Source organism: Lagenorhynchus albirostris, chromosome 4 (genome assembly GCF_949774975.1).
Source record: "Lagenorhynchus albirostris chromosome 4, mLagAlb1.1, whole genome shotgun sequence".
Taxonomy (NCBI): domain Eukaryota; kingdom Metazoa; phylum Chordata; class Mammalia; order Artiodactyla; family Delphinidae; genus Lagenorhynchus; species Lagenorhynchus albirostris.
In genome coordinates, this window is record NC_083098.1 from 62,130,002 (window position 1) to 62,156,425 (window position 26,424).

At 34.9% G+C, this 26,424-nt stretch overlaps 1 pseudogene; it reads left to right on the forward strand.

Annotated features, from left to right (window-relative positions):
- Positions 1-3,702: 3,702 nt before the first annotated feature.
- Positions 3,703-25,608, forward strand: LOC132519077 (UDP-glucuronosyltransferase 2A3-like; annotated as a pseudogene).
- Positions 25,609-26,424: the final 816 nt, after the last annotated feature.

Genomic DNA, 26,424 nt, shown 5'->3' on the forward strand with positions numbered 1-26,424 from the left:
TCATGCTATTCATATGTTTGCACATATTTTTACAATCCTTTACAGTAAATTTCCAATTAATAGTTACAGAAGGAGTAATGGAAATAGAAAATCACTATTAGGCAAACACATAGTAATAACTACTGCAGGGTATACAGAAATTTCTATACTTAATTCGAAACTTTTTATGTCTAAAATGATTCTTTATTTAAAAAGTTAAAGTACTTGGAAGATTTGGTTAAAGGAACATTAATGTAGGGCTTAGTTGTGCAGACTGGTTGCATGAAAAATGCACAAGCTTTAAAGAGTGAAAAAAGACTTGAGAGAGGAGGCACCAAGTAGGCAAAACCACTAACTAGATTCAAGTCTTAAGTCTATTCTCCATGCCTCTTCACCATTCTATCATATTTCCTATTTCATTTTTTTAAATTCAGAACTTAATTCCACATAACATCTTCTGATTTCTCTTTTGGGTCACTGTTCATTTGTACAGTTGCATTTAATCTGCTCTTCAGTCAAAATTGACTTTTAAATTTTATTTGTTGAATTCTTAATTTCCAGAAATTCACTTTATTTCTTTAGCAAATTTTCACAATTATTCTTTTTAATCTCTTGTTCCTTGCCCATATTTTTGGACTTCACTTTCATAGCCTTAAATCTATTGTACAAAATAATTTTATTTTTCATTCAAACAATAATAATACTTCAAATCATTGCGCTAATATTTCTGGTCTCTGTTGCTTTTTCTGGTTCTCAGTCCTGAAGCCTTGTTTCCTTGTGAAAAGGAGCTGTTTATTTCCCTTGAAATTTTATCTGTGGGAACCTTTGAAGCTGGGGTCAGTTTCTTCAAAGAGCCTTTTCTAGTTTGAGCTGGAAATCCATACAAAAGCTGACTGTGTTAATTCTAAGGGAAGATTTTTTTCATCCATACAATGCCAAGTCAAAAATAGCAATTTTCCTTGCTGTAAACTTCTGTGTAAAGGAATTATTCATAAAAGTGAGGCCATATCTCGTGAATCTAACATTACATGAACATACGCAGGGTGTGGAGTCTTAGGCAAACCTTCAGACTTTCCTTCTCCCTACTCCTGCCCTATACTGTGTATTCTTCAAAGAAATGACAAGCTTGAACATCAGAATTCCTGCTTTGACTTTGTTTAGGGATTCTGCTACCTTTTTACTTTCTTGCCAAATCAAAAATGAATTTTAATGGGACAATTTTATATTTTATCTAGAATTTTAAATGTTTCAGTTTGACATAAGTGAAAAAAGGCCTATATTTTTAAATTTATGCAAATAAATCCTTCAAAATCTGAGTTCTACCTTAGTTTTCTCATATAATAAAAGAACTTAGAAATATTTCTCTACCAAATTACACATGTATGTTGTGGTCAATTTCTGAACTGTATTATATATCTCTGCTCTCTGACTTTGTTTAAGCTGTTTACAGCATATGAATTTTGTCATAGTGAGTAGATAAATTTATGTCTTTTTTTTCAAATCACTTCTGGGTTACTTATCCTGTATAAAAGGACCCTCCTCCTTTAAGATTATAATGTTATCTCAATTTTTCTTTTCGTGGATTTATGGTTCTGTCCTATCTTCTTGTTTTCTGACTCTCTTTTGGATTCTACTTTTTACCAATTACTACCAGAACTTAGCCTAACTATGCAACATAGCACAACCCTCAATCCTTGGTCCTGGATTTATCTTGGCATCTTCTAAGCAAACCTACTCTGTGTTTTCATTTTAGCAAAACAGATAATCTCTCAAGGGATTTGAAATTTCAATATCTCTCTTTCAAACTATTGAAATCAGTATAATTTTGTAACTGAATATAACCCTTGATATAACTATGCCACACATCTTAGAACACAAATACATTAATATTATCTTTTACTTCTAAGTGATACTTTTCAACCTGCTAAATAGACTCTTAAAGACTTAGCTAACTCATAATTCCATCATTCCCTTCCTCCACTAAGCAACCTCCTTCATGGGCTTTGCCCTTCCTCAATTCATCTCTACCTCATATGATCCATCTCCCTTATACTTGCAGAATAAGTATTAGTTAACTGGTTAACTTAGTTTCTCCAATAATCTGTGAGATCATTTTGAATTAGAACTGTATCTTACTTGTCTCTTTATGCCCTGCAAATAATATAGAATCTGGTATATAATAAGTGCTAAAAATTGCTTGTTGAAGGTATGAAATATCAAGAATTTGGAGAAGAATTGGAATTGGATTGAAATATGGATGGATGACTAGACATAAAATCTGTACTTCTAAATTTTACCCCTCTCTTGGATTCACAGACATGTCCAGTCTTTAACTTACACACTGCAGGTCAAAAATTCTTCTGATAGCCACTCTTCCTTTAGTGTTTCATGATTTTGCTAGTGTCATTATCACACTCTGGTTGCTCAAAGTATAAACCAAGCACTTCCTTGTTAACTACTGGTCACCTTTCACTTCCTGTCAGTCATTAAGACTTTCATTCTATGCTCTCCATTCACAAATCAATATTATATTCTCCCTGATACTCTCATCAAATCTTGCTTTCTTAATATTTAAATTTTAACCAGTTACATATTCTTTTTTCTCTACAACTCAAATCCTATTTAGAGGTCAGAATAGTTTTATTAAAGGATATATATGATCATTTTCTGAACCTGATTCGAAAATTTGAGTAGACATATTTTTATGGAGATTAAAACTGAACCCAGGGGCTTCCCTGGTGGCGCAGTGGTTGAGAGTCCACCTGCCAATGCAGGGGACACGGGCTTGTGCCCCGGTCCGGGAGAATCCCACATGCCGCGGAGCGGCTGGGCCCGTGGGCCGTGGCCACTGAGCCTGCGCGTCCGGAGCCTGTGCTCCACAACGGGAGAAGCCATAACGGTGAGAGGCCCGCGTACTGCAAAAAAAAAAAAAAAAAAAAACCTGAACCCAGAGTATAGCATTCAAGGCTCTCCAAAGTGTCTTAATTTTAACTAATATTTTCCTTTTCTGCACAGTTCTTTTGTGATAGCCTCTGCTCCATACATACTGAACTAATAACTGTATACTTAAATGACCATGACTTACATATTCATCTTTTTCTCCTGCTCTTCTACTCACCTTCAGAACCCTTCTCCTGTAATCTTTGCTTCTGGGCTCAGCTGAAATGTCCCCTCCATCTTGAAGCTGTGTCTGATTTTCTTCACATTACAGTGACAGCATTTTCTGAGGCCCTGAAACTCTGTACCTTTGAACAGTATTTAGTATATTCCTCCTATATTATGTGATGTATGTGTTTTATCCATATACTAGCATGTGACCAACCTTATGACAAGACCTACATTTTATGTTTACCCAAATTATTAATCATCATGTTCCAAAAGATACACCATATTATTTACTAGACTTACTTAAATGGCTTCTTCTATCACATTTTAAAATTTTCATTTAAAAATATCTTTTCTATTTTAACATATTTAAAACAAACTCCTAGAATGTGGCAATCATTTCCTCCAAAATATATAAATATTTCATACCTCCTCCTGAACAAATTTCATATAGTACTGTGCACAGTTAAAAACACTGGCAAAGTTCTCTGCATGTAAGTGCCATTTCCTAACTCTAGAAATTAATTTTTAACTTGATCTATGTCTAAATTGCCACTTCATTTCTGTGCCTAGCAAATATTCAACCTCTGTAGAGAAGTGAGTGAGGCAGCTGCTGTCATGGTGTCTGAGAAATGGGTTTCAGCAATTCTACTGCTGCAGCTCAGCTTCACTGGCTGTGGATTCTGTGAGACGGTCCTGGTGTGGCCCTGTGACATGAGTCATTGGCTCAATCTAAAGGTTATTTTGGAGAAACTCACAAAAAGGTGCTACGAAGTAACTGTGTTGGTGTCTCCACAAAATCTCATCACTGATCACAACAAGCCTTCCACACTGAACTTTGAGGTGGTCCCTGTGCCACAGGACAGAAAGACTGCTGAAAATACACTAAATGACTTTTCAGACCTGTCTGTTAATGTCATGCCATCATTGTCACCCTAACAATCAGCAAAACAACTGCAAGAATTTTTTCTTCAAATAAGTAGACACTTAACACTTCTGTGTGAGAGTGTTGTCTACAACCAGTCAATCATGAAGAAGCTCCAGGAAACTAACTATAATGTTATGATTATATACCCTGTGATGCCCTGTGGAGAGCTGATTGCTGAGTTTCTGGGAGTCCCTTTTGTGTACACGCTAAGGCTCTCCTTGGGTAGCACAAGGGAGGAATACTGTGGGAAACTTCCAGCTCCGCCTTCCTATGTGCCTGTTGCCATGGTAGGACTAACAGACAAAATGACATTTCCAGAAAGGGTAAAAAAATTAATGCTTTCCATTTTCTTTGACTTCTGGCTCCAACAATATGACTGACACTCAGCTTTGGGACCAGTTTTACAGTAAAGTATTAGGTAAGAGACTCTGCTTTTCATTCTAAAGTAGTTATCAGAAGAAGCTAAGGAGGTTTAAGAAAAGTCTAGGAAAATGAAAGGAATATATTTTTAAAACTTTCACTTCCACATAAAATTCCACAACTGATAGCAATGAACTGTTATTCAATAAATAATTGGGAAGGGGAGGCAAGAAATATCTTGCTATAGTTACTCTTTCTTTCCAGTCATCTATTTTGTAGGATACTTCAATACTTAAAAGATTGTTACCAAAACAAAATGAAATATAAAACATGCTATTAAATGTCAATCCAGTGAAAGATGTATTTTTGTCAGATGCAGTATGTCACAAATAGGTCTAGTACACTGAGTTTTCATAAAGGAGGGCGTTTGACTTCTTATTGGTAAAGAGAGTGTAATGTTTGTTGAAAGAGGAAGATAATCTTCTTGCCTGGTTTCAGTAATAAACTGAAACCTAAGCTATATTAACAATGGGATTAAATTTGTTATTTAACTTTCTTTGAATTTTGCTCTACAAATTTAGAATATCATAGATTATTAGATTGAAAATTTATACCATTCTCCTGTTGGACCAGAGTACCTTCTATTCCTATCTCTCTCATAAATTTGGGATGAAACTTCAGTAAGTCATATGTGAACTGCTTCATCATAGCTGGTCATACTGAAAAGTTTCCTAGTATGTTTTATGTTTCTTGGAGGAGTATAATACAGAAACCTGGAAAATTAAATAGAAACTTAAAAGAGTTTACAGCTTGAGGTGTTAAAAACAGCATATTTTTCACTTCACTAGTTACATACGTTCTATTTTTAATCACTTGCCTTTTCTAATAAAGAATGGTTTTGCTTTACAATTTTCACATATCTAGCTCTTATCTGATCCCATCAGCTGAGGCTGGCTTTCACTTCAAATATTTTTTTTTACTGAAGTATAGTTGATTTACAATGTTGTGTTAATTTCTGCTGTATAGAAAAGTTATTCAGTTATATATATGTATACATTCTTTTTTATATTATTTTTCCATTATGGTTTATTTCAGGATATTGAATATAGTTCTCGTGCTATACAGTAGGACCTTGTTGTTTATCCATTCTATATATAATAGTGCATCTGTTAACCCAGAATTCCCACTTTATCCCTTCCCCCACCTCCCTTCCCCCTTGGCAACCACAAGTCTGTTCTCTATATCTGTGAATCTGTTTCCGTTTCATAGATAGGCTCATATGTGTCATATTTTAGATTTCACATATAAGTGATATCATATGGTACTTGTCTTTCTCTTTCTGACTTACTTAGGATGATAATCTCTAGTTCCAGCCATGTTGCTGCAAATGGCATTATTTCATTCCTTTTTATGACTGAGTAATATTCCATTGTATATATATACTACATCTTCTTTATCCATTCATCTGTCGATGGACATTTAGGTTGTTTCCATATCTTGGCTATTGTGAATAGTGCTGCTATGAACATTGGGATTCATGTATCTTTTTGAATTACGGTTTTCTCTGGATATATGCCCAGGAGTGGGATTGCTGGACCATATGGTTCTAATTTTCATTTTTTGACGAACCTTCATACTGTTTTCCATAGTGGCTACACCAACTTACATTGCCACCAACAGTGTAGGAGGGTTCCCTTTTCTCCACACCCTCTCCAGCATTTGTTATCACTCCAAATATTTTTGAGAGTCATGAAGAAATATGAACTAACAAACAAAAGATCATACTGGGTATTATAAATATTAACTAATTTAACTTCCTTAATGTAGTAGTTTTCTAGGGATGCTATAACTAAATCTAAAAGACTAGATGGCATAAAAAAACAGAAGTCTATTTTCTCACAGTTCTGGAAGCTAGAAGTCCAAGACCAAGGTGTTGTCAAGGCTGGTTTCCCTTGAGACCTATCTCTCTGGCTTGTAGATGGTCACCTTCTTGCTATGTCCTCTCATGGTCTTTCCTCTGTATATGTAAATTCATAGTGTCTCTTCCTCTTCTTGTAAGGTGATCTGTCATGTTAGATTAGGGCCCCACTCTTATAACCTCATTTAATTTTAATTACCTCTTTAAAGGACCTATCTTCAAATACAGTCAGATTTCAATATATTAATGTTAGAGGAACATAGTTCAGTCCATAACACTGATTTTTAATAGACACATTGTTTCACAGAAATAATAGTCAAAATAACCCACTTTAAAAATCCTTAGATTTACACACGATTTTGAATTTACACCGAATTGATTTCACAGTCAATAATTTAACAACTGATAAGAACTTCCTGGGTATAGGCAGTGTGTGGATTTAAGGTGAATAAGACTAGGGCCTTGGCCTCAATACTTCCCTCACAAATAAACACAAAACACAGAATTAGAAAAATACTCTGATTATTAGAGATGCTGCCCTAGTTCTAATCAATAACTTTCTAGGACATTTGTCATATTATACATAAACAGAGGAAAGGTATAGGATTCTGTATGTATACATATTATGAAACAAATATAGTCCTTAGGATCAATGGCAAATTTTTAACTCTAACATCTTTAATAGGTTTTTCTTTTACTGTAAGTACTGTCATTGATTTTCATTGCTGTACTCTCATGTTCTTTATTAAGCAATTCTGAATGCACTATGAGTATAATTTCATGCCTGATGTCATGATAAAAATAACTAATACAAATTGCTAAAAAATTTGAATGGAACAAAAGTATATATAATGAATGATAATTAGCTTCATGTTTCTCCTACATAAGCACTATTAACTTTTCTTGTTTTTACATCAAGATATTGTCTATGTATTATTAAACATAAATATACATTTTTTTCTTTCTTTTACCAGTAAGAATAATGAGTAAATATTCATGTTTACCTACTTTTTCACTTAATATATATTTGACATCTTTCCACACAACATTTTAAAATCTACATTATCCTTTATATTGATTTAGTAATATTCATATGAATGGGTATAACAAATCATTGAACTGGTCTAGTGTGAAAGCTATACTTCGATTGTTCCAGCTCTGGTGTTACAAAAAACATATATATATTGCCCTAAACTTTGGTACTTATATCTCTGCCACAATGTCCTCTAAAATTTTTGAAACATTTAACGTTTATCTTCAGACCTTTTCTTAGGTGGCCAGCAATTATTCCATTTTCTTATGGGCTGTTTATTCTATTGATCTCTAACTGGTCTGGAATTTTAGGGAATCTAAAGCCTTTCTTTCTATGATATGCATTACAAACATCTTTTTAAGCTCATCAATTGACTTAGGAATTTTAAACCAATTTACATCAACATAAAAATATTTTTATATAGTTTAAAAGATTACACATGAAGTTTCAGATTTTAGAAAATATCATACCAATAAAAAGTGAAAAAATGTAAGTATACAGTTGATGTAAATAATAAAATAAACTTCTGTGTGCCATACAAGCAAGTTAAGAAATAGATAGTCGTCAGTTTCTTAGAAATATGCTTCTTCCAGTAAAAACCACAAGTCTGATTTTGGCGAACATTTTCTTGGAAATTTGATGTTTACCATTATATGTGATTTCCTCAACACTCTATTGTTTAGTTTATTTAAATATTATACAAATACAAGCATAGATGGGCTACTTATGCTCAATACTCTTTTTTTTTTTTTTTTTTTTTTTTTGCAGTACGCGGACCACTCACTGTTGTGACCTCTCCCGCTGCGGAGCACAGGCTCCGGACGTGCAGGCTCAGCGGCCATGGCTCACAGGCCTAGCTTCTCCGCAGCATGTGGGATCTTTCCCGACCGGGGCACGAACCCGTGTCCCCTGCACCGGCAGGCGGACTCTCAACCACTGCGCCACCAGGGAAGCCCATGCTCAATACTCTTAAAGATGCAATCATGTTTTTTTTTTTAAGCTCTATAGATAGTGTTCTGTTGTGTGACTACATCATGACATTTTGTGGGTGGACAACTATCTATTTACAATTTTTTTTTATATAATGCTGCTATTATGAACATTTTTGTATATGTCCTCTGTTGTAATAACAGAGCAATAGTATCAATAGGATGTAAATTGTATATATATATATATATATATATATATATATATATTTCCCCTACTAGGTAATTTCAGACTTTTCTCAAAAAATTATACTCCAACCAAGACTATACAAAATTTTACCTTAACCAACACAGCATTTTAGTCCTCACAGTACCACATCCTTACTTAGCATATGATTGAATGACTTTTATTAACAGTCATCAGCAACTGTCGCCATGTTCTAATTTTATAATTCCTCAAAATAATGATTTTTTTTTTAAGTTTGGTCAATATGGTAGGTCTGAAATTGCATCTTAGGTTTTATTTAGATTTCTATTACTAAGATTAAGTAACTTTTCATATTTTATGGGCCGTTTTTATTTCTTTTTCAGTGAATATCTCATGTCTTTTGCCCATTTTTTCTAATGGGTTTGCTTGTGCTTTCATTATGGATTCAATAAATTCCTTGTATACTCTATATAAGCCTTTGTTAGTTTCATGTATTGCAAACATCTTCTTGGCAGTTTATAATGTGCTTCTCATTGTCCTAAATATCATATGAAGACCTTCAGGTTTTAAACTTAATGGAGTCAAATTAATTAACCATTTTCTTTATGCACTTGAGGAAATCCTTTCTTACTCTGAAAGCATAAAGATTGTCTTTTGTATTGTCTCCAAAGAAGCTATGGTCTTGCTTTGCTTTTGAAGATTTTAATCTACTTACTAATTTATTTTTGTGTATTTTGTAGGTTGGACTCGATTTCTTTTCTTTTCACCTTCCTTCCTTTGCTGTTCCTCCTTCTTCCTTCTTTCATGCCTCCTTCCCTCTCTTCTTCTCTCCTCTCCTTTCTTTCTTCTTACCCTTGCCCAGGGATAAGGAGTTGTACCATTACTATTTATTCAAGGCTTCTTCTTTTCCCTAGTTAACTACAATGTTTGCTTTATCATTCAGAAATTTCACTACTTAAGTGGTTTTTCTTCTATTCATTATCTTTCTTTCTTGTACTTGTTCTTTTTTGTAGCTTTATTAAGACATAATTGACATATAACATTGTGTAAGTTTAAAGTGCACAACATGATGACTTGATACACACAGAAGTATAGCGAAATGTTCACTACAGTAATGTTAGTTAGCACATCCATCACCCCACCTATTTACTATTTTTGTGGTGAGAACATTTAACGTCTACTCTCTTAGCAGCTTTCAAGTATATAGTACAGTATTGTTAACCATAGTCATCATACTGAATATTAGATCCCCAGAACTTATTCATCTTATAACTGAAAGTTCGTACCCTTTGACCAACATCTCCCTAAGCCTCCCCCGCCCATCCCTGAAAATCACCAATCCACTCCCCATTTCTTTGAATTTGGCCTTTTTTTTTTTAAGATTCCACATTTCAGTGAGATCATATAGTATTTGTTTTTCTCTGTCTGACTTATTTCACTTAGAATGTTTCATTCATTTTGTCACAAATGTCAAGATTTTCTTCTTTTTCATGGCTGAATAATATTCCATTATGTATATGTGTGTGTGTGTGTGTGTACCACATCCTCTACCCACCCATCAAAAATTAGACTTATGGACTGTGGCTGGGAGGAGCTGGAACTAAGTGTATGGCCATTTCAGTATCTCTGAGAGCACAGACAGGAGTGTCTCCTACTGGGTCCCTGTGTGGCAGATCTGCTAATGGACTGTAGCTGTGATGGAGTTGCAGCTAAGTAGGGAACTCTTCAGGATCTCTGGGGACACAGCCTTGAGTGTATTTTGCTGGGTCTGTAAGTTAGCAGGATTTTTCACAGACTGTGGCTAGAAGGGGCTAGAGCCAAGTTAGGGCCCTTTCAGAATCTCCAGGTTGTAGGTCAAAGTGCCTCCCTCTGGGACCCTGAACCCTCAGGACAGCAGGCAGACTGTGGCTGTGAGCAAGCTGGAGTTAAGTATAGGAGCCTTTCAGGATCTCCTGGGGTGCAGACAGGAGTGCCTCCTGCCTGGCTGCTGTGCCAGCAAGGCTACTTGAGGACTGTGGCTGGGAGGGGCTGCAGCCCAGTTACAGGGTCTTTTCAGAATCTACAGTCTGACCAAGTTTAGCAAACTTGCTTCCAGGGATCCCATAGGTGCTCGAGCCAGTTCATGGGCCACTTCAGGGCCCACAGCTGAGACTGAAGTTTGTGTGTTTATTACTCGACATGCAGGTGGGCATGATTCTTCTTGGGTTCCTTGGCATATGGTGTTGGTGACAGAACCAAAGAGAAACAGGCTGTAGCTGAGTTCTCAGGGGTACAGAGCTTTATTCCACGTCTGCAACCAGGATCACACTCTATGGGTCAGTCATCTGATTGCAAACTTGCCTTCTCAAAAGGTCTTTTTCTGTCTTGTACTGCACCCGGATTTCACAGTCTCCTATCTGTATCCTGAATCTCCAACAAAGGTACATTTGTCTGTGGATAAATGCCAAATCATTGTTGTTGAGGGGTAGGAGGATACATGAGAGACATCTTATTTGGTCATCCTGCTCAAAATACCTAGAAGGGTAATACCCTATCCCCTTTTATCTCTTCTAGAGCACCTTGGTTATCCTTAGCTCTTTGCTCTTCTATTGTAGATTTTTTAAATTAAATGTAAAATTCTACAGAAATTATCAAGTTTCATGAACCTTGGGATTTTGAGATTTTAATAAGAATTACAAGGAATCTGTAGATTGATTTGGAGAGAATGGACATCTTTATGAATTTTGATTTTCCTATCAATGCACATGATAGCTCTATTTATTTTTCTACAATTTTTTTTATTGGAGTATAATTGCTTTACAATGGTGTGTTAGTTTCTGCTTTATAACAAAGTGAATCAGTTATACATATACATATGTTCCCATATCTCTTCCCTCTTGCGTCTCCTTCCCTCCCACCCTCCCTATCCCACCCCTCCAGGAGGTCACAAAGCACCAAGCTGATCTTCCTGTGCTATGCAGCTGCTTCCCACTAGCTATCTACCTTACGTTTGGTAGTGTATATATGTCCATGCCTCTCTCTCGCTTTGTCACAGCTTACCCTTCCCCCTCCCCATATCCTCAAGTCCATTCTTTAGCAGATCTGTGTCTTTATTCCTGTCTTACCCCTAGGTTCTTCATGACATACAATGGGTTTTAATAAGACTTTACAATTCTAATCAGACATAGTTTACACAACTCTTATACAATTATTCAACAATTAGAAGTTGAAGTATATATTTTACTTATATTTTCTTTTATTCATACACACAAATTTCAGTTGCCATTTCACAATATTTTGTATCCACTGAAATTATCAAACTCTATTCTAATAATGTATCTGTATATTCTTTTGGAATACACAGAGAGTTTCAGCTTATCTGAACACTCAAGAGCAGAGACTCAGGATTGGAAATCACCACAGGAACCAGTCCCTGGGTAGGAACACCTAAACTATAATTGGTGAATTGCTGGAGGTTCAGTGTGGACAAATCTGAGGGTTAAAAAATCCAGTGGGACTCAATCATAAGGGAGTCCCCACAATATTGTGAGATTTACTTCCAGGAGCTCAACCAATTTTCCATAGTAAATATCAAAGAAAAATCCCTTACTTCCAGTTAGGGGAGGGGAAAAGGAATCATTTTGAAAGAAGCTAGAGCACTCTGTTCTTCCTAAAATGGTCTGTCCTCAGGGTAAACTAGTTAACCAGTACACAATGTGTTGGGGTATTATCAGAGCCTAACTGACCTGCAGAAGAAAAATACCCAACTCCAGGTCCCTCTAGACTACCACATGGAAAAGGGATATACCCAACTCTAGACCATCCTGCCCCAAGTAAAGTGGGAGAAAAAATTGAGAAAGAGTTGTGACGAGTCCAGAGGCATAGACTCAGTAAAATACTGAGACCAATCTTAGGGCTGTAGACTGCCTCTCTCCCCACAGTTCATGACCACATTTAAAAGGCCTATTTACAATAGTTTATTTTACCCAGTACATCATGACTGGCTATGAAGAAAAAATTACAAGGCATACCAAAAGGCAAAAACACATTTCGAGTAGTCAGAACAATCATCACCAGAGATGGCAAGAATGTTGTAATTTTCAAAACAAGGACCTGAAACAATTCTGATTAATATGCTAAAGGCTCTAAATGGAAAAAGTGGACAACATGTAAAAACAGATGAACTGTGTAAGCAGTGAGATGCAAATCCTAAGAAAAACCAAAAAAGGAGAGATAAAAAAATTGTAATAAAAATGAATTCAAAGATGAAATTATACTAATCCTTTATAGTCATTTTTAGAGGATAAAAGCTGAGAGAATAAGTTCTAACTCATTTTATGAGGATAGCATTACCTAAATGTCAAAACCAGACAAGACATTACAAGGGAAGAAAGCCACAGATCAATATTTCTCATAAACATAGAGTCAGAAGTCCTTAACAAAATGTTAGAAAATTCTGCTCTGTGAAATAAAATGTCAAGAGAATGAAAAGACAAGGCACAGACTGGGAGACAATATTTGCAAAAGACAGGTCTGATAAAGAACTGTTATCCAAAATGTTTTTTAAAAACACAAAACTCCCCAAGAAGAAATCATGAAACCTGATTAAAAAGTAGACCAAAGACCGTAACAGATACTGCACAAAGGAGATATATAGTTGGCAAATAGCATATAAAAAGATGCTCCATGTCATTTGTTTTGAAGGAAATGCAAATTAAAATAATAATGAGATACCACTTCAAATCTATTAAAATGGCCAAAATGCAAAACACTGACAACACCAAAAGCTGGAAAGTTGTGGAATAGGAACTCTCCTTATTGCTAGTGGGAATGTAAAGTGGTACAGCCACTTGGGAAACACTTAGGTGGTTTCTTATAAAAGTAAACATACTCTTACCATACTACCACACTCCTTGGTATTTAACTAAAGGAGTTAAAAACATGTTTACACGAAAATGTGCACGTGGATATTTATAGAAGTTTTATTCGTAATTGGCAAAACTTGGAAGCAATCACATTGCCTTTCAGTTGGTGAATGGATAAACTTGGAAGCAACCAAGTTGCAGATCCAAACAAAGGAATATTATTCAGCTCTAAAACATGAGTTATTGAGCCACAAAGAGACATGGAACAATGGAACAACCTTAAGTCCCTATTATTAAGGAAAAAATCCAATCTGAAAAGTTTACCTACTGTACGATTCAAACTCTGACATTCTGGGAAAGGTAAAACTGTGGAGACCATAAAAAAAAAAAAATCAATGGTTGCTAGGGGGTTAGATGGGGATGGGGGATTTATAGGCAGAGCACGAAAGAATATTGGGGCAGTGAAAATACTCTGTATGATACCATAATGATTGATCATGTCTTTATTATTTGTCCAAAACCACAGAATTTATAATACTAGGAGTTAATTATAATGTAAACAACAGACTTTGGATGATTATAATGTTTCAGTGTGGGTTCATCAATTGCAACAAACGTACGATTCTCTTGGGGGATGTTGATACTGAAGGAGTCTATGCATGTGTGAAGACAAGGGTACACGGGAGATATCTCCACTTTCCCCTCAGTTTTGCTGTGATCCAAAAATTGCTCTAAAAAAGTAAAGTATTAATTTTTTAAAAGTGATACAGAAATTATGCATATTAGTTTTCTCACATGCCTTTGAAAGGAATGAATAAGCTAAAGAGCCTAGAAAAGTTATTTCTAGGTTGATATCTGCGGCTTGCCTGACTTACCACCGAGAGATTGGTAACTGTTCTCTGCTCAGTTCCCTCCATCCAACTCACCTACATTAAGGCTTTTGCCATACATTCAGGCTACCTCTAAGAATTCTTTGAAATTGAAAGGCATCTCAGTAAACTCACCATGTAGGATTACAGTAATAGATTCAAACAATAACAATATTTACATGGTAATTCAAATTTAATGGCCATTTATCAATTATTTATATAATTTTCCACTGTGTTCATAACTCATTTTGTGTAATAATATAACTATAAGAAAAAGATTGGTGGTAAAGTTTAATTCCATATTTTTGTTTTGCAAGTCCTCAGCATAACATTTAGAATGTCTTATGAAAGTATTTAACAACTTTTGCATACTTTTGCTCAGTTTTGTTCTCACATTTTATTGGCTTTGTATTTCATACTGCGCATAACTGTTTCAAATATAGAAGCTTAGTGAATACTTTAAGCTAGGTCTTTCTTAAAATGTGGTCTACAGGTTTACACAATAATTTCACCTAAGTACTTAGTAATCAAGGCAGGATGTCACACGCATGGAACAAGATATCTAAAGAACAATAACATATTGGTGGGAAAATGTGAGGCAGTGTTCTCATCCAGTCTCTGGCAATTTCAAGCTGAGTGTCCTTGGAAATTGCTTCTTTATTATCAAATTAAATCATTGCCTATATAACTTCAGACATATATCCAAGCACTACAAAGTAGTAATGATTCTAAAAGGAGGCTATCCAACCTGCAGTATACATCACCAATTCTGAATAGAATCCTTAAGAAAGGAACATTCTCATCTGAATTCTTCTTTACTTGGATGCAAAACACGTTTTCTGTGTATACGAATGATTGACTTGGTAATTTGCAAATACTCGTTCTTCTCCACAGTGTCAATAACAGAGCTATGCTGCTGGATGTCTTCAGTTTGCTACACCAAATCTATTTTCAAAATCATAGGGGTCTTTTGTGAATGATACTACTTTTTTTTTTTTTACTTTACTTTGATATTTAAGCAGAGAATGAAGTCTGCCATGTGACATGTTAAAAATATCATTGTGTCCATAGTATAGATATTGGATTGAAGAACAGGAAGCTAGAGCCTTGGAAATCATTAAGAAGACTGCTGTAGTCTTCCTAACAAGCATGATAGAGTTATGAATAGGGACATTTACTATGATCATTTGAGTGATAAAGATGCTTTTGTGAGTCTTGGGCAGACTCTTACTGACAGGCTTTGGTCAGTAAGAAGAAGTTAAGTGTTGATGGAAGACATGGAATCAGACAGGGCCTCTTGGAGAGCAATGAGATTTACTGAGCCAGGAAACAGTTAGTTGAAAAAGCTTTTTTGAGATAGCAATGATGAGTTCCATTTCAAATTCACTTTAAGAAGTCTAAAGAGTTTTCAGGTGGAGATTTCTAGAAGTCATCTGTTAATACAAGGTTTAGTCTCAGCAGAGAGCATTAGAAATAAATTGGGAGTCATCAACATAAAGTAGAAATCATAAAACTGAGAAACCCAAACACTGAATTGGTTCTTTATGACCATGATATCAGGGGTTTTTTTGGAGTAAAAGAGAAAATCATATACCCATATTCCAATGTTATTAAAGAATAAATATGGACTGCCAGAAATATTAGAAGCAAACAATATTGAGAAACAAAGGAAAATAATAGGTAAATACAGTAAGAATATTGTATTTAACTATCTTTATCAATAGGCAGTGAAGAGACAGATATTCATTTGCTTGGGTTGTGGGTAAACAAACATAATCTCTGTAGAAGATAGCAGGTTAAATGGTGTTCCCAGGTGAGTTCTTGATTTCTGTTTAGGGTAAGATGAATATTGAAGTTTAAAACTTTACTTCAGGATTCTGAATACGCTTTTCACACCAACTAAGGTATAGCTGAAGACAAGCTCTATTGAGTGTTATTACTGGAGATAGTAAACCAATATCTAAAATAAATAAAGGTACAGAAAGAGATAAGACATATCTCATGGCTCATTAGGTAATACCTTGCCACACTATTATGTTTATCCTTCCAACCCCACTTTTCACATGCAGACAATTTCACAAAAATGACTCAGACATGTTTCACAAGGTAGAAAAATTATTCCATCCCAAACCCAATTATTAATATAGATATTTGGGCAATACCAATCTTGGCTTATATCTCTGATGAAAGAATTATGCCAGTCACTGGATACACAGAATAGAAAAGAAATGACAGTTAAATAAAGAATCCAAATCAAACAGTTAAGTGTGTAAATCTTAATATACCTGTGTGTATATGTGCCTGCATATGTGCTTGTGTGTGTGTAATGTTTCTTTATTCAATCACTATCTGTTTAGGGAGTTGAATCAAAATGGTAAAATACCAATTCCTGGGACATCAGATATTCTCTTAACATTAACTAAGTAAAAATAGCAGTCTAATTTCATTTATGGCATTGTCCTTCCCATTGTAATTTTACTAGCCTTAAACTGAGAAACATAGTGATTGCAGGGTGACCACATATAGTTACAAAGAGATGACATATCTCTAGAGGGTGACATTACATAGATTATGTGAAACACCCCAATCCCAGACTTTGCTATGCCTAGTTTGCACAACTGTAAGTGATGATCAAGAGAATTTTATTTGCAGAGAATCTGTGCTAAGGCTCAAATTTTGGGCACGCAGTTAGTGTCACACTCTTGTGGGAAGGCAGAGAAACACTGTCTCATAAGTGTTATCATGATTGTAGCAGGAATTTAACTGCATTATCATCTTTTCAAATGTATTACTATACATACCATTTCTTAAAAAATATTTTAGCCCTATTAATCAGGGAAATAATAAACATGAGAAAAATATTCTGAACGCCTAACAGGAAGTTAGATCAAGTTATTCATAATTTATTGGATGTAAACTGGCATGCTAAAAATTTTCAAAGCCTCATTCAGAACCCTTCTTTGGGCTTCCTTCCAAGGAATATTTTTACAAGTTTGCCACCAGCTCTGTTGGTTCATAAAATTAAGCCTTGGGAGTAATAGTTCCATGTACCATGAGAACATCGGCCTCTTATCGCCTATTCATTTTGTATAATGGTTTGGTTCCATGGCTTTATGTGTAATCACTCATTATATATTTAAGCCATAGTTTTCAGAAATACATTTCCTCTTAAAGAGACTAGATGGTTCTATGTGGCAGAAGACAGAATCAGTCTAACAATGTCCCTGACACTTCTCTTGAGTCTGCCTATTTAGAAATGTAGGAGAGCCTTTTTCCCCCTGTGATCCTGCACTTGTGTAAGAGAAAGAATTTTATCTCTGCAGGAAATGGAAGAATTTGTCCAAAGTTCAGGCGAAGATTGTATTGTGGTGTTTTCTCTGGGGTCAATGGTCAAAATCCTCACAGAAGAAAAAGCCAATCTCATTGCCTCAGCCCTTGCCCAGATTCCACAGATGGTTAGTACAAACTCCAGTCATGGTGGGCAGCCGCTCTGCCAACTGGAGTGAGTGTGTGGCTAATAGTACTCTTTCTAGGTGAAAGTTGTAACTCATCATACGTTGAGAAGAACCGGCACCACCTTTAAGTAAAAATGTCTCAAAACATTAAAATGTATTTGGGGCACATTTTACCATTTGCCTACTGAGCCTTCGCATTACTATGAAAATACATCTTTTTATGAAGTCACTTATTTTCAATGAAATAGAGATGAAAATGTTAAGATTCTAACTTTTTACTCTTTGAAACCTTATGACTTGCACTGACTCTTCCCAAAAGTTCTAAAGTGTGTTAGCTTCAAGGTCCAGGAAAAGAGAGATTACACATAGAGTAGAATCATGTTCAAGAATATACTTTATATTGCTAGGCTTTATTAGGATTCAATTAAAGTATAGTTGGTTTAGAAATAGAAGCCTAATCTTTCTAAGATAAATTTTCTACAGTTAAAACAATTAAAGATCCTAGTGTTATTGTCAAACAGTATATATTTTCTAATTTATGACATTCAATTAACTTTAATTTTGTTAATTCTAGATTTCTACTCTTTATATACTTCCATTCACAAAACACCCTGTCTCTTTATATTTTTATATTAAAGTAAATAAAACTCTATAATTGTAAGTGTACTATTTAGGCCTGTTAAAACTCTGGATTTTTATTTTTAAACTTTTCTGATAAAGAGTTTGCCACCTATTAGTATTTAATCTGAAAATTGTCATACAGAAAAGAAAGAAAAAAGAAAGAAAAAAATTATGTAACAAAAGGTTAGCATCCTAACAAGATACTTCATTAAATAATAGAGTATAAACAAATCCTCTATCTCATTCCCCCTCAAAAACAAAAAAAAAGGGAAAAAGAGAGAAAAAGAGAGACAGAAAGGAAGGAAGGCAGGCAGGAAGGAAGGAAGAAAGAAAGAAAGAAAAACAAAGGGAGGAAGGAAGGGAGGGAGGGCAGAAAGGCAACAAATCATCCAAAAAGCAGCCAAAAAAATTTTTAAAGCTAATTATATTTTTGGAAAACATTACATTTGAAACTTAAGAACTAGGATGGCCTCATGACAAAGTTACGTAGTATTCATATTCGTTTTAATGCTTTTTAACCCTCATATTCTGCCTAAACTAGTCCTATTTATTTTCTATTTCTTCACTCACAATCTCACTTCCAAAAGCTTTTAAGTGATAATAGTATATTTAATAGACTATTAGTATAAGCCCTTTCAAAAAAGGTAAAGGCAAGCAGTTTTACCTTATCTCTCAATGTTTGCAAACTACCTCTTTTGTATGTTCCTCTCAACTATCACATAAAGGAGGATGGGCTGAGAAAGGGCGGGTTTGTGCACCACCTGCCGGCCATTGAGGGCAGAACAGGATGCTTAGAACTCAGAATTTGGAGGACATGTGCACCCCTCACCCCGGCCTGGCTGGGATGTTAAGTCATTCAATATGTCAATGTCCCAGACTCTTTGCTGATGACACTGGTGATGCTCTGCTCCAGTCATGCCTGGTTTTCTGCCTGGGACGTGCCTCACTCCTTGGAGCCATAGCCTGGGGAACAAGAGAGTCAGCCTTTTATGCTACCTGAAAAAAAAAAACCCTCTCTTCTGTCCCTAGAAAAGAGCTTCTGGTTTCCACCATCAGATTCTCCACTGGATCTTCAGCCTGTTAGGCACAGAGGACTGCAGCTCTGCTTAGAATAAAATCTTCCTTGATAAACTACTATGCAACCTAGATCAGTTTCACAAATAACTGAAACAGAAGATGAAAGTGAAAAGCGTTTGGACTTGTCTCCATTTGGGAATTAAGGCCCAGAGTTGATTCCAAGAAAGCAGGAGCTATTTGAAGCATGTGGAATACAACTGTCATGCCTTGGAGCATGTCAGGGAGGGAAGCAAACTGCACTTTTCTCTCATTTATCAATTCCTCTCAAAATACAAAGAAATAAGGAAGAACATTATGCTCATGACCCTCTCTATTCAATTATATTTTTATGCAAGAAAAGTAATCTGCACTCAGCTATAAAATATCTGAAAACAAAATAATGGTTATAGATTTAAACATGATATATTATATCTTGAATATCCAACAAATTATTTAGAACACTATGTTTCTTAAATTAATAAAACTTACAAATTATCATTTTTATCCTTTCAGAACATCAAGTGGTATTTGCTGTTTTCAGATTTTAGTATACTTTTTCTTGAAAAACTTTCTTCGCAAATTCTTTTGTTTATGACTTAAAGTTAACTGCTGTAACAGATATACATGAACATCAGTTGTTTGAACTTTTTATGAACTTCTGTATACTTCATGTAATACCTCAACACAGGCTTTCAAATAGTCAAAAAAAAAAACTAAGATGGACTATATGATTTATAAATAACTCTATGGCCTTAAAATGCCTTAATTTTGTGTTTTTACTTACAAAATTAAAGCACTGTCTTCCACAGGTTTAATGAAGATACAAAGGAAAGAAACCGGCCACGTTAGGAGCCCATACTCGGCTCTATGATTGGATACCACAGAATGATCTTCGTGGTAAGTCCAAGAAAGAAAAGCTGTACAGTTGGATGATGGGCAAGTAGCTGCTTAACAGCAAGTAAATTCAATAAACATTTTAAATATTTAAATTTCCACATTTTACTTGCAGTTTTAAAGCAGATATAATTAAAGAATGGACCATTAATTTTATAGATTGATGCTTACTCTGGCTCATAAAAGAGAATCTTCAGTTAAGACTCTCACCGCTCTCCAAGTTTCGATTTCAGTTCTGATATGGCCTCCTCAGTAAGTCTTTCTAGACAATGCAGAGGAAGTTAATTCCACCTTTTTCGGGGATCATGATTATTTGAGATAGCAATTCCCCATGTTCTTGGCTTTTGTAGAAAACACTGCCTTCTTCATTGAGTTATCCAATAGTTTTTTCCCCATCTCTCTCTGAAATTCTATTAATGTATTATGTATCATGAAATCCTCACCTGCTTCTCATCCAATCCCCAAACTAGGTCATCCCAAAGCAAAAGGTTTTATCACTCATGGTGGAACCAATGGGATCTATGAAGCTATCTATCATGGGGTGCCTATGGTGGGAGTTCCCATGTTTGCTGATCAGCCTGACAACATTGCTCACAAGAAGGCCAAAGGAGCAACTGTGGAGGTGAACATAAACACAATGACAAGTGCAGATTTACTCAATGCCTTGAGAACAGTCATTAATGAACCTTTGTAAGTACTACTACTTTTAAAGGCTTGTCATTAATTATGCTACCCATCATACTCAAAAATGTCCAATGTTTCATGCATTTCTAACTAGTGTATTTTCAAATAACAACTATAACATGACCATTTAAAAACCATTTTATTATTTCATTTCCCAAATTGCTGAAGTGATTGTCTGAGATGATAAAACAAACTAAGATTTCAAATATTATATTAATGTTTTTTCAAAATAAATAATGTTGGTGATTACATAAATTCTTAGATAATTTTCTAGATAATCTGTTTTTTTTATAAACAAATATATATGTTTATTTAAATATTATAACCATTCAGTAAGTACAAAAATGGAAGTGATAATTCACCCAATATTGATCATTCAAAAATAATCATTGTTAACACTTGGTGTATATCATTAATCAGTATATGCATATATACAGGGAGGAGTAGTTAGAGTAGTTAATAATTTTATAAATATCAATTGATACTATATATGCATTTTTAAACAAAATTTTAAATTTTATCTGATTTAGCTAAAGATAAAATAAATTTGTAAACTACATTTATAAACTATATGAACTTTAGATACAGATGATTATATCTTAATATTATTCTCTGAAAGGTCTCACCAAGGTTAAGAATTAATATATGTATACATAGTGTTTATTTTTAACAATGTGTTTTAATTTTAGCCACTAATAGTTGAAATTGGAAGTTATTTCATCTCTAATATATATTACTTAAATTTTTAATTTGTCAATATTTATGGCACTTATTTTCCTCACAGTAATTTAATCTTTTCACATATTTTAAGAGAATCAATAATCACCATTGAATCAGAGATTCTACAAAATATTTTGAATTCATTCTTAACTGAATGCTTCATATGGAATTTTCTTTCATCAAAGAGTCATGGACTCCCTGAAATCACAATTAACAATATTTGCTCATTGACTTGATGGGAGAATGACACCTATCTGAATATAACATACTTAGATCTCACTTTCTTTCCTTTTGAACTGTGCAGGGTTACTTATGATCTTCTGGCTTTAAATGCTGCTGTAGGGTTTTGAGGACTTTCTGATCAGTATTACTTTTTAAGAGTTTCTTGTTCAGCCTGGAAATAGATAGTATTTTTTAAATTCAGAAACTTAAACATGGCATATCCTTATCATTTGTTTTTTACATTTTCCTGGGATTATAGTGTATTCTTTTACCACTGTTAATCTAGGATGAAAATTATTCAATTTTCCTTTTCAGAAATTAATTTTTTTTGTTTATTAAAATGTCTTTTAGTTCCATTTTTTATCTCTATTTCAGGGACATCAGATTTTAATATTCCCTATGTTAAAATATTTGAGTTTGTTTTCTTTCTCTATTATTTTCTAATTGTTCTAATCATTTTTTGCTTTCTTAATTTACTGAGATTCCTTCAAATAGTCCATAAATTAGTAAATTCACTTTTTCATGAACATTACTTACTGTTTGTAATTTTCTTATTAATCCCTTAAAGTGCTATTTTTAACAACTAATTTCAATAGCTCATCTTGTCTTTTGTTACCTCTTCTTGTTTCATAATCTGATCCTCGAGCTTTTGTTCATAACTCTCACTCTTACTCTACTCAAACTTTCCTCTTCTTTTGAATTATGTATTATGCCTAATTACATTCTAAGTCTGTCATTTTTATGTTTTTTCCCCAGTATTGTGTAAGTTGCTGTCATGTGTTTCATCTTGCTTTCACTATTTGCTCCACATTTGTATAGATATCTTATTTTAAAATTTGTTTCTGGGCTTCCCTGGTGGCGCAGTGGTTGGGAGTCTGCCTGCCGATGCAGGGGACACGGGTTCGTGCCCCGGTCCCACATGCCGCGGAGCGGCTGGGCCTGTGACCCATGGCCGCTGGGCCTGCGCGTCTGGAGCCTGTGCTCCGCAATGGGAGAGGCCCGTATACTGCAAAAAAAAAAAAAAAATTTGTTTCCAGTTTATCTCAGACTCAATTATTTTTATTCAGAGGCAAAACTTGAAGGATAGTTGTAATATTCCATTCACATTACTGAAACCTGCAATTTAGGAGTTAGGAGAGAAGGTCAACATAAATGGAATTTTTTGCAGCTTTTTTTAGTGGAACTAGTCTATGAAAAACCATCTGTTAAAGCCCTAGCAGCAAGGTTTTCTGGTCAATGTATTCATTTCCAAAAGGGAAGACACTCAATATCTGCCTTGAACTCATCCTAAAAAGTCAGCCCTGGTGGTCCATTTTCCCCTTCCACTCACATTGCAGTCAAAAGATTTTTGTTAAGATACATATATATTCAAATCATATATTTCAGAATATTATATATATCATCAGGATCTGGAAAGGGAGGTTAGGAGTTTCAGCAAGGCTTACTATGATCTTTTGTTTCTCATAAATGATGATCTTGATGTCTAATCTATTAGGCTATTACCAAATTGTTAATTGCTGATAATTTGGTTCATTTTACTAAATATCAGAGTAGGTAAATTCTGTAATTTTTAAAAATTCTACTTCATTTTATAGAAGGCTTACTAAATTTTCTTGTTGATTTGAAAACTATTGATGTGAAAAAATTATACTCTTAGAATTTCCCAGGAAAATACCCGAAATTATTTATTTTAAAAATACCTTAACTGGGCTTCCCTGGTGGCGCAGTGGTTGAGGGTCCGCCTGCCGATGCAGGGGACGTGGGTTCGTGCCCCGGTCTGGGAGGATCCCACGTGCCGCGGAGCGGCTGGGCCCGTGAGCCATGGCCGCTGAGCTTGCGCGTCCGGAGCCTGTGCTCCGCAATGGGAGAGGCCACAACAGTGAGGCTCGTGTACTGAAAAAGAAAAAAAACAAAAAAAAGAAACAAAAATAACAAACAAAAAAATACCTTAACTTTAACCCTAAACTTAATTCTAAGTCTGAAATTATCTGGGAACAAAAGTGTTTAGTGTAGAGTATATATATAATGTATTTGTATTCCATTTTCTTATTCCTTAAAGGAGTTAAGGAGCACGAAGTTTATATTTAAATACATAAACCATAGCAATTTCATAATATTTTAACATAACTGTCATAAAACAGTGTACAACAAATATTAAGTAATCATCTTAATGAGCATAGATTATCCTATCTCATTTGTAGGAAGGCTTACTGTATTTTTATTTGTATTCACATGTACAAGTGTATCTGTCAAGTATATGCATATTTCAAATTTTAAATCTCTATCTATAAATGGAGAAAACCTTGAATAAAAATATGATTTGAACAGATAGTCTCTTATCACCACTGTAGTTTGCCTAAAATGTATTAGGATGACACTTGTGTAACTACTCTTCTAGTCCTACCTATATTTCAATCTGGTTGAAAGAGAGTATGAAAACAACAACGAAAAACAAAACAAACAAAGCAACAAAACAAAAAGAGAGAGTATGACTATTCTTTCTCACTGTGCACAAAAAAAAGAACACAAGTAAATTACCTCTTGCTGCTGGATGTTGTGTATCATGTTCACTGGTGAATGATGATTACAGTTCCTCTTCTCTGATCCCAACAATGTCCAACTTGCACCAGGACATCTCTTCACATCTCTACCTTCTGTCATCTTCATGTCTGCAAGCTGGAACTTTTATCTCTAACACAAAACCAAAGGTAAACATACTAATTCTTGTCTCAGCCATCAAGAAATCTCCAGTGAATTCAGAACATGCCTTTTGAAGACATACCTATAACCATTGGTGTTTGAGAGACTATTAGAGTTGTTAACTATTGCTCTTGTGATGCCACATTGATTATGGGCTTTATGCTAGTGAGACATTTCTATTTACCTCAAAAACTCAAAACCCATGTCCTTGCCATTTCTAAAATTACCTTAGTATCTTCATCCAATCTTGACACTGCCAATATATAGACACTGTCTTTTGCATCACAAAGGCACAGGTGTGTGCAATGGAGGCATTATCACAGTGTCGATCTCAGGCATTGCAAAAATGTCTCACTACTGTTGACTATCAGTTTCTATGTCTGTCATCATTAATTAGTCTGACATTAGAGGCCATGCTTATGGACTCTCTAATGGGTATTTTCTCTCAAAATAGGGTTATTCAGAGTCTTGGTCTGGAACAGTCCTGGAAACTATAATTCACACAATACCAAAATTCCTTTTTGGAAAAATGAGGCTATACATTTACAACTGATTTATTCCATCTTTTTTATATGTTTGCATTTTACCACACTCCATTAAGAATATATTTCTTCCACACCCCTCTTTCACAACTCTTAACATGCTATGTGACCAGCAAAGTTCATGTCACAGCAAGAATTAAAATGTTTTTCTCAACACACCTATGGATTTTGGCTTGCATAACACATATCATGTATTGTATGCTTACTTTTAATGAAAACAAAAGCTCTATAATTTCTATGTTTTTGTTTGTTTTTGCCTACCAGTTATAAAGAGAATGCTATGAGGTTATCACGGCTTCACCATGATCAGCCTGTAAAGCCCCTGGACCGAGCAGTCTTCTGGATCGAGTTTGTCATGCACCACAAAGGAGCCAAGCACCTGCGGCCAGCTGCCCACGACCTCACCTGGTTCCAGTACCACTCTTTGGATGTGATTGGGTTCTTGCTGGCCTGTGTGGCAACTGCTGTATTCTTGGTCACAAAATGTTGTTTGTTTTCTTGTCTAAAATTTGTTAAAACAGGAAAGAAGAAAAAGAGAGAATAGATCTTTCTAAGTTTGGTAAAGACTTGTATGGGCAATTCTGTTCATTCTAGCCACAATGGCCTTAATGAAAACATAACATCTTCATTCTGTTTTCAAAATTCCCATTCCTCTCTGCCTTAAGCTAGAGATAAAGTCTAGAATTCAACAATAGCATTAACTGGTGGGCATGTCCCCTTCTTCTTTTGTCTTTTCCCAGGTGGCTTTACCCTCTTCCTCAAACATTCCTGACAAAGGTTCACTAATAATTTTACGTTTATTCTATTAATAATATCAATTTTTCCTTTACTTTTAACCTTAAGTGATATGCTGACTGACAATATGCTGAATCCTGGGGAACACACAAAATGTAAGCCAAAGTTGATAGATGCAGGGACCACAGAGAAAAAAAATTCACAAGTTCCTCTAGAACATACAAATTAGGAAACCATCACAGGAGACTAGTATATCATAAGAGTAATGATTTCATTTGTCATAAAAATAAGTCTTTCTGTTTGCCCAGTGTTACTGGGGTCAGAGCACGAATTGATAATAATTGTGATGGCACATCACACCAGGGAAGGTCTACAAATTTCCATTAAACACATAGATAATCATACCCACATTTCTGCCTTTAGTCAGCAAGTATTCTTGTGTGCCCTTTAGTGCAAGAGACTGAGCACTGCCTTCAAACAAGAGATCGATTGAATCATTGATTTTTTTGTCAGAGACAGAGAATGTAAGCAATATTTTAAGGGGGAACAGATAATTTTTAGAAAAAAATAACAAATATAGGAAAATTTTAAAATAATTTTATGAAAATTTTAATTTACAGTACAA